The sequence below is a fragment of the Lissotriton helveticus genome, chromosome 11 (assembly GCF_964261635.1).
Source record: "Lissotriton helveticus chromosome 11, aLisHel1.1, whole genome shotgun sequence".
Lineage (NCBI taxonomy): Eukaryota > Metazoa > Chordata > Amphibia > Caudata > Salamandridae > Lissotriton > Lissotriton helveticus.
In genome coordinates this window covers 985,634,366-985,651,766 of record NC_136072.1, presented here as the reverse complement: position 1 = coordinate 985,651,766, position 17,401 = coordinate 985,634,366, and positions in this window count along the sequence as shown.

The window sequence follows — 17,401 nt, the reverse complement described above, 5'->3', positions numbered from 1 at the left end:
TGTATGATGCAGACGTCTAAGCCCACGTGCTGAATTGGCTTGACTTCTGCTAGCCTATGCTTTTCCGCACCTTATGAAGCATGAATCGCTCCAAGACGGGTTTCCCGCTTTGTGGCCCTGGGAGATGCCAGCAGCTGCCCTTTGAAGACAGCGTTCAGTCTCGTGGAAGGCTCCCCAAAAGGCACATCCTTGCCGTCACTTGCAGTTAGCTTTTTAAGATATGAGAAGCGTCAGCCCCCGGAGTGTCTCTCACAGGTGGGGCCGGGAAACCGTCTCTACCGGCAGTGTAAAGCCACGTGGCATTGGTGCCGCTCTGTGTGCCACCCTGCCGTACTCGACATACCTGCCTCCGAGACCTTCCGTGACACATAGCGCCTAGATGTGCCTCTGTAAGGCAGGGTGGCCGAATCCCTCCTTGCAGGCCCTCACAGAATATATGATTTTTCAACTAATACAAGTTCCACGCATGGCATTACCACGCGAATTTTACATCGCAAGTGGCTTTACCACGCTGGAATTGACAACGAAGGATTGTACCACGGTAGGAACGTCTTACCTGCACGTCTTTCTCCTGCAGCCCCTTACTTCCATCTACCATGGAAACAAGCGTCAAAACACGTCTTCTAAAATAAATAAAGGACTGTTTTTTTTTACGTACACTGCACGTCTTTGAGGGAGGGTCATTCCTTTTTCTTCATCAATACCACAGAGCGTTTTTTTTTTTATCTAACTCGCTCGCTCGCTTTTTATTTTTTGGGGGGGAGACCACATTAAAGCAAACACAATTGACAGATTTACCAAACCGTTGTTAAATTGCCAGTGTCATACAGTGTACATCTTGAGATACCTCATTGGTGGAACGTTCCCTCTCTTTCCTCTTCTCTAAGCACCTGCATTTGTTTTCAGTGCGCATGCGTGACCCATTATTATTCATAATGGTTTACAAAAAGCACAGGGAGCACCTGCTGTTTACAGCGCTTTGAAACACAAGATTGTGAAAGCAAGCACCATAAAAAAACAGGTTAGACCGTATTATTTTGGATCTGTGTTCTTTTATGGTGATCTTACTTGCTGAATAAACATTTATTGAATTGAATTGAAAAACACGTATTTCTACTACTACACATACAAATAACAATAATAATAGTCATATCTGCGTGTCTTGGGCTCTGGGGAGTTTCTCGCTACATGTCAATGTGAACATTGGTGAATGAGGAGACATGTTCTGTGCCCTACGGCGGCTTTCACGAGAGCCTTCAGAAGACATTCGAGTGGGTGCTGCGGTAATGCGTGGGGGCAGGCGACTGCAGGGAGGACTCAGCACTGCATGGGCTGCTTAGCATCGTCCTCATCCCCCAGAAGAAAAGCCTCGTGAGTGAAGCTGCAGCAGCTCTGTCCTCTGGGACCCCTGCTCTGTGGGACCCCGAAGTCCGTAGAAACTGGGAGTTCAGCAGCCACTCGACCGGTTACACTGTTCGAAGAGTAGAATAGGGCCGGGTGACGCTTGGACCATGCACCCTGGCAGGGCTCCTGGCTGTAGCAAACATTCTGCTGAATTCAAATTATATTTATCAAGGGGAAAAACGTCAAATCTGCCCTTTCGTGTTACGGGGATGGTGTTGCTCTCCTATGTGTATGTCAGGGACAGACACCAGGGAGACTTTCCCTTACTGGACACTACTCTTGTGAACAATGGAACGGCCTCGGTACTCGCCCACTGGTTAGAGTCACATCATGAGCTCAGAGTACTGAATCAGGTATCAGAGCGCTTTACATAGCACCAGTTACGCTACATGAGGACACGCATTCATTTTAGGCACGGGGAGATTAAGTGATTTGCCCAGAATCACAGGAGGTTTTTGGCGTCGTTACCGAGACTCGAACCCAGAGGCAGTGTGCGGTATTATTTGTTTACACTCCTCCTTATCCTTCTCCCACTCTATGCGCATCTGGTTTGTCACCGTTGGGCTTGCCAACCTCTCTGCTCTTTTATCCTCCATGCTCTTCTTTGAGTTCTTATTTACCGGAATCACCTGTTCTTTTCTCTCTAAACTCCGCAACCTTTACTTTATTGTTCCTTTCTTCTTGTCCCTCTGTTTGGAATACATATAATACCCTCTTTCTAACCGACGCATAGATGTGTTATGGTCATTTCACACACAGAGTTTGTGATGCTGTGGGGTGCGGAAATCAGTCGGTGCGGAATTACAACCCCAATCCAATTCCCAGCCTTCGGAATGGGCGAGCACAGCTACTGTGTCTGTTTCCACCTGTTGCGAGGTGCACGAGTTTATGGTGCTTGTTCACAGGCATTTTTTAATCATAAATCAGGTGCTGATCGGTATTAGCGTTGAAATTGGAATAAGGGCTGAAGTATAGAACAAATTGTGTATAAGTAAGAGCCAGATATGTGTACACACTGCTTCAAAACGTGGTAGCAATTTGTGTCCCAATTTTCTTGCAACAGTATTTTATTTTGCAAACTAACTTATTTGCTTCAAGGTCGGTTCATAATGTAAGGAATCACAGGGGTTCGCAGAACGACCCGCCTAATTAATATCTTTTAAGCAGGTCGTAGTTTCTGACTCCCTGTGATTGGCTACAACCACAGGGACTGTCGCCTGCAAGGAATGGCAGACAACGATCCCGGTGACTGCATTACAAAATGGAAAACTTCAGGGGAGGTTTACTAAGATTTTGCGCTGGGTTTGCATCACAAAAGTGACGTTTTCTTCCCTATTTAGTTTTCAGCGATAAACTTGTTTAGCACTGGAAATAATGGAAAAGTAATGCGAAGCAGCGTATAGCTCTGGTTCACTTTACTTTGCGCCTGGGGGCGTACCAAGGGTGGAGCATGGGTGTTCCCATGCTACCACACAAGGTTTCTCACGCCAAACCAAATTTACTAAATAATATAGATTGGGTTTAGCGCGAGAAAACTGCGCCCTTTTCAAGTAGGTGCAAGGAAGGAGAAATGCTTTCATTTCTCCTTTCACCGATTTTGCATCTGTGCAGCACGCATACAAAGTGTGAAAGACTTTGCATTATGTCTGGGAATTCTTCCTGTACAAAACTTATGCTAGACTAATGCACACACCCTAGCGCTAAGGGAAAGATGAAGATTGAGCCATATCTCTGAAGATATGGCGCTCTCCTGCTCCCTCCATGTCGCGCAACGCAGCGCAACCTCGCGGGGGCAGCACTGCATGAATTTTTGGGAAATCTTATCTCCCCCATATGTTTATGTAAACCAAGATCCCTAAAGAAACACTGACTGCTTACAAAAATTAAAAGAACAAAGTTTTGGGGCTTTGAAAACTTCAGTGAGAGAAAGCAGTAGCCCCCAGACGCTTTTTATTCTCCCCCAAAGCTGCTACCTCGATTCTAAATAGAGAAGGGGTCCAAAAGGGACCGCTCCCCCTCTGCGAATCATTCACACCCTGGCTTGGGAGTTGGTAACATTTCAGTGGTTTGCGGCTGGAAAGATGGTTGAAAACCCTTGAGATATACCATACTGACCAGCAATTTGGAAGGAACTGTCATTACACGCTTATTCCAAACTGTTTGATTCACAGAATGCATTTTACGAGTCAGAACATGTTTTCCAACTGGCAAAATGCTTTGTCTATATATGAATAAGTCATTTAGCAGTCCCAAATGGTTTACTAAATCTCAAGGATTGCGGACGCTAAATCACTTAGTATCTCTGGCCCTTAAATCTACGCACCACTGACATTATGGACAATTGATACAATAATTAGGTGGGAAGGATCAAATTCTAGATAAACACTAGAAATGTGTTAAAGAAATGCCCCGCCAACCAATGGCAATGCAATCAGAGTTCACAATCCACACAAGTGTGTCTTGTAACGAAAGTGAGTTTCACCAGAAATCATACTTTTGCACGGTTGTATGTCAAGACAATGTGGGCTTTTACCCCGCATGCCATTACAACACGGGGATTACAACGAAAGTCATTACAACGACTTTCGCTGGAGGGCGCTGGATAGTGGAATAGTTTAATTTTCTATTCCAACTCCAGCCCACGTTGACAGTAGGGAAGATGTTGGATAGAAAATTAAACTATTCCCTATCCAACAGCGTCCTCCAGCGAAAGTCGTTGTAACGACTTTCATTGTAATGCCCGCGTTGTAATGGCAGTGCGGGGTAATCCCCGCGTTGTTATGGCTGTTCTCCCTTTTGGACAGGTACAAATAGTGCACGATTCACAAAAATCACAACACCCTAACTTCTGTATTACTTGCATAGGTGGAAAATGCCACTGACTTTATAAAGGTTGGAAGAAACGTGGTAGTGTCATGAAATCGCTTATTTGCATATGCAAGCTGTGGGTAACTGAGTATTGGGCAATGATTAGAGGGGAAACCTGAAAGTGTAAGATAAGTATGACTTCGGGTATTCACAAAATAGGCAGCTCTTTTAGGTTCCTGATTCGCTGTCTGAGTAGCCCTCCGGGTATATTTTTTTCTTTGCTCTGGTACTTGCAGCCACTTGTTTCTGAAGGCTAATTGGGATTAAAAACACCAGAAGGTGAATAAACTAAATTGAACTGGACGAGTTACTCACGCACGGAATAGGGAAACATGGGAGCCTTGTAAAATCCCCAAATATCCCATTTTATGAACCGTCCCAAGTGTCGAAATAACGGGTCTTCTGTTTGCAAGACGAATTTGCAAATGATCCGTTTAAAGAGTGAAACATGCCCCTAATCTTCTGATTGCTTTTAGAAAACTGTAGATGTAAATGAATGCTAATTTGCATCAATAGCAAAGGAAGATAACGTGTTTTCAAAAGCACTGTTTTACACATTGCGACCAGCACCTCCAGTTAGCCTTCATTTACCATTCACAATTTTGCAGATGCGAGGATAACTGAGAAACAGAAAAATAAAGTAGATTTCCCAAGATCACAAAGTTTACAGAACTCTGATGTGCAGCTGATGCTCGACCCACTGGTTCAGATCTCTTTCACCGAATGCAAAAGGCTCACCCGTCTTGAAAGGCTCTGTCTACGCCCATTATAGCCCTGTGTTCTATGATTGCTAACTTCTTCAGACAGTTTGCGCAGTCTTTCTTCTCTGTAGCAGCATATTAGGAAGTGTCATAAAATCACCCCTTATAATAAAATGCAACAAGTGATCAGTGTCTCATGCTGTTAGCATGTTTAATAAGGAATGCTGAAAAGTTACGTCCAAACATGTATAAAGCGTTAATACAACCATTCTCTTCCTTTTGAGGTCTGAATGTATTCGTGTTTTAAAAAGGTTGAATGTGCAGACCTGATAAATACCTCAATTTCATTTATTCGGGGATCAAATTAAATAAAGTGATTCGGAGATGTGCCGAAGCAAGAGGAACTACTAGAACCATTTCTCTGATAAGTGCTCTATCTCTTCAACTTATTCTCCCTGTAATGATATTTTGAAAATAATGCTGCCTCAGCATTTGGAGGTTTAATATTTCTTTACCATTTCATGAAATAAATTAATACAAAAAATGATTCCTTACCGCCACCATTCTGATAACAGATATAAGGAAACCTCCAGACATTGCCCAAGTCAACAGCAAATCCAATGACAGAGAGCAGGAAATCCATCTTTTTGCTCCACTTGTCCCTTTGCGGCGTCACGGGCACGGGGGTGGCGGTGGTACAGTTGGGGCTCGCCGGGGTGCCCGATTTGGGGTGCCCGTCTGCCATCACGAGAGAGTTCTCCTCCGACATGCTGCCTGCCTTGGAAAGCCTGCAGGAGTCCAGCTGGAGAAGTTGTAGGATGGGAAGGGTTTTCCTGTGGGTGATGACAGGCACAAGGAGGTGGGTCTCATGAGATGGACTTCCCCACCTCCTGGTGGTAAATATACTCCAAGACCGACAACAGCAGCAGGGGGAGGGCACGGGGGAGCCATCGTTCGATCAAAGGCACGAGGAGGAGGAAGCCCTCAGCGGCGGCGCTTTACTCAAAGCACACATTTCAGCTGCTGACATTAACTAACGTGTGTGGATTAAACCCGATGCCTTTGTACTGTTGCCCTCGGTTATTTCTGCTTTGCGTGCCGGATGCCACTGACAGGGACGCTGTGTTGCTTAAAGCCAGGTAAACCTACAGTCACAAAAGGGAGGGGTGATACATCTCATATAGGCGTTCGCAAATTGATGCTCGACTCTGAGTCACACAGGATTTGGTCGCACATTTGTGAAAATAATTTATGTTTGCTTATCTTCTGGCTTGAAACGGAGTATGCTCAATCATTGATCGCAAGGTGTGCACGTATGAAGTGTTCATCGCACAAAGTGCACAAACACAGTCTGTGCTTCAGTCCTTCGGGCGGAAGTGGAGCTGGTGATCTCAGTGCGCTGATGCAGCATTGTTTCAGAATTAGGGCCTATTCTAAAGAAGTAATTGGAAGTCTCTGGAGAAATTAAACCCCTCTAAGCTAACTATTGCGCTTCCTCGAAAGAAAGAGATCTTGAAATCAAGAGGAGCACGTTTACAAGCTCAATTTATATGGCAAAGGATAATGAATGCACTACCTATGTGTGGTGACAGGTAGTTTGGAGAGTGAAGCAGGAAGCGTGCTACATAGCGCTTTAAGTCGCTGGAGTTTTAGGAAGCTATGCAGCCACAGCGCGTGCAGTATGTTGAATATTATACTGAGCAACAGCGTAACACGACAGACACCACTTCACCTTTCTGGAAACACTTGCATTGTGCTTTCCTTTTAAAAACATTGCACCTTTATTGATGCACTGGCAGTGTAATAGGCTTCCCCATATTGACATGGCCACCTAAAGTCACCCTGCGTGACTTTTCATGGCCTTGTAAATATGTTTCCCTTTCACGCATAACTCTTTGCTGAGTGTTGCCACTTTCAGAACACTGAATCAAGTCTCTACAGAAGAAGCAGGAGTCATCACCCCACACCATTGATATTGTATTTCGCCAAGTTCTTATGCAGCTTTAATTTAACATGTTTTGAATATGTGACTCTAGGCTTCCTTGCTGCCTGGAATGCTGGGATTAGCACCTACACAAATTGAAATGTGAAATATGTAGTGTCTCCTTTGAGGACCCCCAGAAACATGCTATTTAGGTCGTCTGATCAGAATCAGGGTAAATTTGTGTTTTGTGCAGTACTATTCAGGTGCTCTTACCTGCTTGGTTGGAATTGGATTTAAGAATACAAAAAAACTATGTTCAATTTGTGCAAAGCAGTTGTCTGACTAAATATATGTTCCATAATTGACCGGACTTACTCCGAGATGTTAGTGAACATTTAGAGTGCCAAACTCAGCATCTTTTGCCACCCTCTGCCCCATGGAAAAATACCTTCTTGCATCTCTTGCTTGACCCACCACATTATTTAAATAGTCCTCCAGGAGTCCTCAATCAAAATAACTTCTCAATCTGATAGAGACTTATAGCTAGAGATTCCTTACCTTAGAATTTTCCCCAGGTATCAAACTAGATTTGGAAACTTTTCGAGAAGTACCTCTGCGTTCCAGTAGGTGTTATCAGTTTCAGTTTCACCAGTCTTTATTTAGATTGTAAAACCATAAAAGACATACTATCAAATGGATGAGCAAATACAATCCATAGTTACATAAATATTACTAATAATAAAATCACACAAAACCAATTCAGCACAATAAATTACCTAAAAAGAGCATTAAACCATTAGTTCGCAGCACTGATGACTGTTATAAACATCAATTAAAAATATTGAATAAAATCTCGGTCTGTTACAATTTCATTAAGAATACAGGAAAAATAAAACCAAGTGGACAAGTTAGGATGATAAGCCCTTAATTTTGTTTGCCCATATCACCCACACCCAACTCCAGAATTTTGCCATAGCAATCACGATGGGTTCATGTGTACAGGTCTGTAGGATCCTTAGAGCAACTACAGAATCTCTTGTACCTAGGTTGGAACAAATGGGTTTAAGCCATTTCAACCTTGGTGGCTTGTAGGCTGGACATACAGATAGGATATGGGCAATTGATTCTGACTGGCCTAAACACAGCGGGCATAAATCAGACATTGGTTTAAGCCATTTCCCAGAAAAAACTCTGGTAGGAAGGGAACCTATCCGGAACTGGTGGTAAAGCTTCCTGTCCAGAGTTTTTAAAATGATGTCCCAATACTGTTCGAAGCCAGCCTCATGGTTCAATGCCAGGAAATCCCTAGTTAAGGTGGGCCTGATAGTAGAGGAAAACCTTTTGGACTTCACCATGTTCATATAAGCTGCTTTAAGCTCTTTTTTTGATGGGATGGGGGACGTTTCTGGATTCTCCTACAGTGTACCCATCCATCCCCATATCTATCAGAGTATTTTTTATATGCCGAAGCCACTTGATCTTACTTAGGCATCCAACTCCCCTAAAATCCAATAGGGATTTAGCATAAAAGGACTGCTCAGGTGTGGCCCACAGCCTTCTACACAGTGCTATAGGCCTAAATCGGGCCAGATCCTCAATACTGATACATCCTAAGTCCAAAAACAGGGGCACCAAAGGAGTGGATTGCGGCAGACCTGTTAATGCCCGCATACATTTATTTTGGGCTGTGGCTATAGGTGTAATATCTTCCTGGCCCCACAGTCCTGCACCATATAAAATAGCGCTCACAACCTTGGAATTATATATTTTTAGTGCAGGAGCTAGGGGTTTAGTGAAAGAAAGCCTGTGCTCTTTTAAAAGTGCGCCTGCCAGCTGCGCATGTTTCAGAGCAAGCACATCAATTTGAGGCTCCCAGTGCAAATTCCTACTTAGAGTTACCCCCAGGTAAGTAAATATCTCAGTCTGCTCTAAAAGGACTTTATTCATATGGACCTTGCCCCTCTTAACCTTTTGGGAGTGGAGCACCATCAACTTTGTTTTGTTCACATTGATGACCAACTCATGATCATGGCAGATCTCCTCAAATCTGGACAGCGCAGCCTGGAGACCAGATTGGGTCTTGGATAAAATCAAGGTGTAGTCCGTGAACATGAGCAGTGGTAATTTTAGGCCCCCCAAAGTTGGAGCATCGGTGGGGCATGTGGAATAATACTGTACCACCCTGTCGATGAATAATAAGAACAGGGTAAGGGCAAGGACGCAACCCTGGCGCACACCCTTAGTTACCGGGAATCTATCTGTAACTTCTCCGTGTGTGCCCCATCGGACCTGGGCATAGTTTTGATAATGCAATTTAACTATCATGGTCAACAGCTCCGTCGGCATTCCCAGCCTCCAAAAAAGCTCACCACATTTTATTCTGAGGGACAAGGTCGAATGCAGACTTTAAATCGATGAAGGCCGTGTATAGCGTACCCCCACCTAGGATAACAACCCACCAGAATATCATTACAAATCTAAGCATTTGGTCGATTGCACTGGTATGGGCTCGAAACCCTGCCTGCATAGATGATAATATGTTAAATTCCTCCATCCACTGCTGTACTCGACTCAGTACTAGCCTCGCCACTGTTTTCTGGATAGAGACTATGAGGCTAATGGGCCTATAGTTACCAGGTAATGCGCGGTCCCCCTTCTTATAGACCGGGACTAGAACAGTACCAGACCAAGTAGCAGGAAGACCTTTGTAGCGTTAGTGTCCGTTGTTTCAGACCCTGTGACACTTGTGTGTAGATGCAGGAAGACTCCCGCCACTAGCAATGGCATTTGCTAGATAGGTAATGTAAGTCACCCAATTATCTTTGTCATGGGCAAATAAATCCACAGGGACACAGTCAAGGCCCGAGGCCCAACCACTCTGGGCCAGGGAGAGGGCTGTTGCTACCTCAGTTTCCTTAAATACCAAAGTAGGTATTGGGGTGGGAATTTTAAAAACATCCAGGCTGTCGTTTGGCGAAGAGAATTGTGCCTTAAAATATTTGGCCCACTGGTCCAGCGGGACAAAGTTTACCAGTGAGTTAGATGGCCCACCACTACCCTGCTACACTAACTGCCAGAAATTGGCCATGTTTTTTTCATTACTAGCCGTAAGCAGATCTTGCCAGCGGTTATTGGCCCACTCCTTTTTAGCAGTCATTTAGGTTCTTTTGTAATAGGCCCTGGCAAGTTTGATGTTCCCAAGATCCTTTGACCTAATCGCCTTTGCCAATACTCGGTTCGCCTCTCTACATGTTCTATTATACCACAAGGCTCTTGGAACCCCAACCTTTGCCTTATTTTTGCTGGCCTTAATAAAAAAAGTTCTGAGGTTTGTAAACAGGTCACTGTGAACCTGGGTGATAATCTGGTTTATATCTTCCTGTGAGGAACAGCTTTGGAGGCACATTATTGAATGGGCCACCAGGACCTTCATATCACCCAAATCCCCTTCCTTCTCACTAAGCCAGGACCATCTGACCCTCCACATATCATTAGAAAGCAGGATTTCAGATCGTAGGTCTACCTCAGTCTTGTTAGGGATCTTTGACATACCTGGGGCCTTAATTGTCATAATGAGAGGATCATGGTCGCTTTTGGTATGTTTCTGGACCTTCACGTCGAGAAGGGAGTGCCATGATTCAATGTTAAGCATAAGGAAATCAATACAGCTACTCCTCAGCCCATTATTAAATGTGTGGGCACCTTCCCTATCTGAATGAGACCTCCCATTAACAGCTCGCACCCCCTCTCCAGGCATAGCCCCTTAAGTTGCAGGGCAGCTTCCATCCATTTTTTTATAGGGCTTAAATCTAAGGACAGAAAATGCCACTGCAAGTCCTCCTCAGAGGTTAAATTACCATCCTCCTGATCCAGTGGTTCACAGGTGCAATTAAAATCCCCCAAAATAATCAAAGAACACCCACCCCTCTGGCTATCTATAAAGCGTTCTAAAAGTACAACTGTATCCAAACGCCTCCCTCCAGGTTGCCCTCTGGCATAGATATTAATTATCAATGTGACCCAGTCATGATCTGTGCCTAACCATAGAACCATTATGTCTGGACTATCAATGGACACCATCTCATACCTCCACCCCTGTCGCTGTCTCACCCAGAATGTAAGGCCACCTATGGGTCTGCTTTTCGGACCACGTTGGGCATCTTTGGAAAGATTTAAAAAGCCCGGGTGGAAGACTGGGTCAGTAGCCCAAGTTTCTTGAAAGGCCAAAAGAGCAAACTGATCTATAAACCCCGCCCAGTCATGGGATGCAGTTTTCTTCCTAAGCCCAGCAATGTTCCACGAGCCCATTGTCAAGATAGGCACTGCCTGTCCTTGATGCAAGCTGCCACAAGGGAGGTCGGGGGGGGGTGGGAGTGTATTACCCACCGTCACAGCGGGACCATACTGGTAGTTGGATATGGCTGGATCTACTGAGTGGATATCGCCCAGATCATCCCACCCTGCCATACTATGTCTCCCTTGCAGAGGGCAACCTCCTCCAGAGCTGCTAGGATTATTACATGGGGCAATCTCCTCTACCTTGTCAACCCGTACTCCTAGTGTAGGGGACGGAGGCAGGCATGTCGCGGAACAGTTACCAATGGCCTCAGGCTCCCTGGGCAGAATTGAACCGTTTAGGGCCAAACAATACTGCTTAGTTAGTCAGTCAATATCTTCTAAAGCGGTGAGGATGTAAAAACGGTTGTTAAGGGAGACTGGATGCACAAGATGGCCAGATGTATGTGAAGACCCGCTCCTCCCAACCATACAGGGGACATTATAGGGTCGATAGAAATAGCCCAAAGGGAGGACAGAGATATTGTCCCCAACCTCAAGATCCCCAGCTCTCTTCAGAATTTGACGAACTAGGCCAGGTGTCCGGAAGCTTAATACCACACAGTCACCCCTGAGTGACTTTGCGGACTTCCCTACCCAGGGTATTCTACGAGCCATTTTAAATTCATGAAATAGTCGATCTTTAATCCCCGTCCTTAAACTCAGCAGATGGAGAGCCCTATTTCTCAGGGCAGACCAGTCCTCTTTGCAAGCCCGGGAACATTACCTAGAACTACAGTGTAGGGGGGTGCTTCCGGTGGTAAGTGTAAGTGACTAGGGGCACTGTGTGCCCCTTCAATGCGCAATCATTTGGGAGAGGGTGTGCGTATGCATGTTTCCCTTGTACTTTGCTGCATCTCCTGAGAACTGATGTTACCCTGGATCGGATGTGCACAGGGATTAGCAATATGGGCTAATTTAATGGGTGTCCGGGCCTTGATGATATCCCCCCTATTCCACCCAGATCCAGCGGCGAGGGGTAGGCGCTAGCAACGCAGCTCAGGCACTCCCAACCTTGCGGTGGAAGATCTAACCTGAAGCTTTACCCGCTGGATACTGTTGTTATCTGACCGTTACACTTTTTAGGTAATGACAGCTTAACACAGGCAATTCAAGGAAGAAGGGTAATATAGGGACACAGCCTTTTCAATCCCCTTTTTTCCAATTGTGTTGGTTTTTATTCACACTAGTGTATACACTTTATACATTAGGGACTTAGTGTAGACAATTAATCCTTAGATAACAGCTATATAGTTCCATTGGTCCTGAAGAATCACTTGTTAATATACGCCAGCGAGAAACATGTTGCCCGGACAGTAGCACTCTCTGGAGGGTCTCTGGAAGCATAATATTCCAGTTTCACCCTCTAGAATCTCTTTTTTAACTAAAGCAGCGGACCGCCTGAATAAATCATTCCTTGGTACCCCTAGCTTTATTTTAATCACTTGAAATCGTCAACTAACTTGCCAGGCCCCACACCCGCACTTCATCTATACGGCTGTTGGAAAAAGATCTTCGCCAAAGAGCCCCTCTTTGAGGTGTTGCCCGTTGGGTATTGCACCGCCGACCCAACGAGGAGCAGGCCCAAATGATGAAGCATGACACCTGCAAAGGTGTGTGAGGGCATTAAATCCAACAAAATGGATGCCCAGGGTTAATTCATCTTTACCCTAACAACATCCTCTGCATCTCTTGACGCATACTCTGGTTCTCCCCCCTCTCCAGGAACAGCTCAGCACATTTTGTATTAACTAAAATCCCCCCTATTCTCCCTCCCCTACCCCCTGGGTGGTGCTAGCCCCAGCAACCAGCTGTGCACCTTGGTGTAGGGAGAGGCAAGGCCCGCTCTAATTTTATCAATCTTTCCTCTATTTGGCCCAGTTTATGCATTAAAGGGTCTAGTAAGTTAGAGATCCCATGCACTATCCATGTAAGGAGTAATTCCTTAATGGGTGTGGAAGGACTGGCAGCATCAGCTGGTACCGTGGGGGTTTGTCTGTTACCTTCATTCACCCTTACGACTACCTTCCATTTAGTCCCCCGAGTGGGTTGTAGAGTAGCCTTGGTGGGTCCCCGACCTTTCCTGTTCTTTAATGGCAGTTCCCCATTCTCAGTATATTTAGAAGACCTCCCCCTAGTAGAAACCATCGAAATACCTAGGCTATTCTCTGGGCTGGTTGAAGTACCTGGTGATGAAAGACCAGGGCCCTGATTAAGCTGACTAGAAGGTGAGGGGAGAGTAGTGGGAGAAATATCAGCGCGTGCTAAAGCGGGCGTAGAGCCAGGACAACAGCTGAGTGAGGGCGGCAAAGGTTCTAGGGAAAGCCTATGCTCAGTTAACTGAATTTCGTGTATCAAAACGGTTTCAGCTCTTGTAAGAAATGCATCAAGCGTACCCATCGCCCCCCCCCACCCACCTCCACCTGACGTTTGCCAAAACCGGCACCCACAGGAGGCATTGCCAAAGTCAGATATACCAGCACAGTCCAATGTCCAATGTCCAGAACCAAACAGATTTATATTCAGTGGCTAAAATAGTACTTGCATTAATAATATTGCACTTTATGCCACTTTTAGAGATTAAATGACAGAGCTGAGAAGCACAGTACCTTCAAGGGGAAGGGTTTCAGAGCCATGGCCCAGCCCGGCCTCTGTCGGCCACTGACGGGCACGGACGGGCACGGACGGGCCCGCCCTTGGCCCAGGCTTCGCATGGACACAGCCCGGGCATGCCCGCCCGCTTCCCGCGCTGCGGTAGCTCTGTCGTCCTAATGAGTGCCTCCTGGCACTTCTGGGTGCGGTGCGTGGTGTTCCCCGCGAGGGATGATGGGGAATATAGTCCCCAATAGGCAAGGAACTATGGCGGTACTTGGGCACAGCAGGCAGGGAACTATGGCGGCACTCGGTCACAGCGTGGCTCCCAAATCAGCCCCAAACAACCCCTCTGGTCACAGCAGCCTCAGGTAAAAATAACACCAGCGGAAGAACAGGTTCCCGTGCTGCGGGAGCCCTGTCATCCTTATGAGAGCCTCCTGATGCTTCCGGGCATGGTGCGTGGCGTCCCCCGCAAGTGATGATAGGGATGTAGTCCCCAATAGGCAAGGAACTATGGCGGCACTCGGGCACAGCAGGCAGGAAACTATGGCGGCACTCGGTCACAGAGTAGCTCCCAAATCAGCCACAAACAGCCCCTCTGGTCACAGCAGCCTCAGGTAAAAATAATACCAGCAGAAGAACAGGCTCCTGCGCTGCGGGAGCCCTGTTGTCCTTATGAGCCCCTCCTGGCGCTTCCGGGCGTGGTGCACGGCGTTCCCCGCGAGGGATGATGGGGGATGTAATACCCAATAGGCAAGGAACTATGGCGGCACTCGGGCACAGCAGGCAGGGAACTATGGCAACACTCGGGCACAGCGTGGCTTCCAAATCAGCCCCAAACAGCCCCTCTGGTCACAGCAGCCTCAGGTAAAAATAACACCAGCAGAAGACCGGGGTGTACTGCTCCATTAGTGTCATACGCACCAGAATTGATGTGCACGGAGCCTATAAATGCACCAACCCAGCGTGCTGACATCAGTTTTTTCTTTCCGCTCGACCATTGCTGGTCCAGTGAGAGCTACCTCTGTCCACTTTTTGGAAAACTTTTTCCAACGTTTTGTTGAGCCTTTCTGAGATTTTGTCTCCCAGTGTGTTTAGGGATGTCCCCCAAAAATCGGTAGAGTTTAAATTCTGGGGTTCCGGTTACAAATAGATGTCTGTAACAGACCTCTATCTGTTTTGTCTCTGGTACCTGGAGCCAGACCATGGCTAAGGTGGTGAACACCGCTCTGTTCGCAGAGTTTGCAGAGTTTTCTGCACTCAACAGAGCACGCAAAGTTCCCAAAAACTCGCAGAGCAGAGTTTTTTTCCTCGCTTGTGCTCCCCAACGTCAAGTTGGCGAGGGCGAGTGAGGAAAATCCACCCCAGCTAGATTTTTCTTCGCTTGCTCTCCCCAGCGTTAAGTTGTCAAGTGCGAGGGAGAAAAATACACCTCCCAGCGAGATTTCTCAATGCAGACGGTCCGTTACCTCAATGCGGGTGGTCGCGACCGATCACATTGAGAAACCTTCTGTTCACGTTGAGAAAGTTTCCGCTTGAGTAGAAAATCTACTCGAGCTGCAGAAAAGAAGCAGCGCCCTCTTTCGATGTGAGTGGTGCCATTCGAGTTGATTTTCAAGCATAAGAAAAACACCTGGCACTGACAATCTACGCGAATAGGTATGACCAAGTGCACTCCACCTCTTGCGGAACTCCGCATAGCGCGGCTGAGTTTTTGGGCCACTTCGTGGAGTTCTGTGTAGCAGAACCCCGCCCAGGCTTAAACATAACTGAAAGGCCTTTGAGGACTGCTGCGTGACCTTCTGTGGAGCCAGTTTCAGCAATGTATTTCCCTGTGATGCCGAAGCCCTGCAGCAGAACTGACCTCTTCATCATACCTGACTCTGACATACAGCCAGATCGGCATCGCCTGGTGTCCACTCCGGATGGATCTTTTTCTTCTGATTCAGAGCCAGAGCCTGCTTATTTCAACAAGCCCATGGAGGAGTAAGATTGAGGATGATGGCAACCTCAATCCTCTAGATGAGCCGGAAGATAACTGGTATAAGGAACTGGCAGATGCCAGTGGTCTGGACTCCTACCCAGATACTGGCTTTGCCTCTCCTCCTAGCGAGGCCTCAGAGGAAGGGGCTTCCTTTTGCCATGATGGTGAGGAGAGCGGCTGAGGTCCTGGGCTTTATGCTACCCTCGGTAGCAGTAAAAATAAAGGTCTTCAGAGGTGCTTCAGCAGGGATTCACCCCCACAGAACCTCTGTTCCCTTTCAATAAAACCCTCTGAGATGTCTTGCTCAGGTCATGGGCATATCCATAACAGGGGCTCATGTACACAGGACAATTGTCCTCTGCCATTGTCCCGCTGCAGGGCGACCCAGCTTTCATCGCCCAGCACCCCATCCCAAAGAGTCTGGTTGTTCAGGTGTCCACCGCCAAAGTTAACCCTGGCTCGTTCCCTACCTCTACACCGGATAGGGAATCATAGACGCTGGGTACCTGTGTCAAGAGGATGTTCTCTTCCTTCAGCCTTGCACTGCTGTCAGTGAACCCTGCATGACTTGTGGGCCAATACACCCACACAGTTTGGGATTTAGTCGCACAAGTGCTGCCCATGGTCTCCGAAGAGTCCCGAGCCATACTGACCCAGGCCACAGTGATGGCAGAGATGCAGCAAAGTTCACCATTTTGGACCGGATATGACTGACTTGCTAGGCAGAGCAATTACATCATCAGTGGGACTTGGATGCCACACCTGGCTAAAATCTACTGGATTGTCAGGGGATGTCTAGGCATCCATTATGGACATGCCCTTTGATGGCAGTCACTCTTTGGCGATAAGGCAGATTCCACACTGGAGTGCTTTAAGGACAGCTGGGCAACTGCCCAGTTGCTGGGCTTCTCCATGGCCCCCGTCAATCCCATTCTGCCTTCCTCTCCTACTGTTGCTATAGTAGGAGTTTCCAGCTATGTCCATTCCTGCCCGGCCACCAAGGCCAACAAGCTCTACAGTACCTTCGTGGCCACAGCTCCCACAGCCAGAGGTCTACCCAGTCCGCCACCTCCTGCAGGCCGCAGGCTAAAAACCACTTTCTTTTACCCTCTTATTAACACTGACACCCAATTGGCAGCAGTACCAGACACCACCTGCCCAGCTGGCAGTCCATAACATCTGACAAGTGGGTTTTGCAAATGGTTCAGTGGGATTACTCCATCCCATTCTTAGAAACCCCACTGCCCATGCTACCATCCATAGACCTGATGACGGATGACCACATCTCCTTGCTCAGTCAGAAAGTGAAGGCTTTGCCATCAAGAGGGGGCCAGCATAAGAAGTAGGTCATGGTTGATGTTCCCGCTACTTCCTGGTGCCCAAAAAGGATGAGGCCTCTGCCCTATTTTAAACCTGCACCCTCTCAACATCTTCCTGAAGAAGGAGAAATTCAAGATGCTTGTGTTGGCTCACATTCTGTCTGCCCTGGAGACTGGATGGTAGCGCTGGACTTGCAGGATGCTTACTTCCATGTACTCATCCTTCCTGCCCACAAGTGTTACCTGTGGTTCATGGTGGGCCACAAGCACT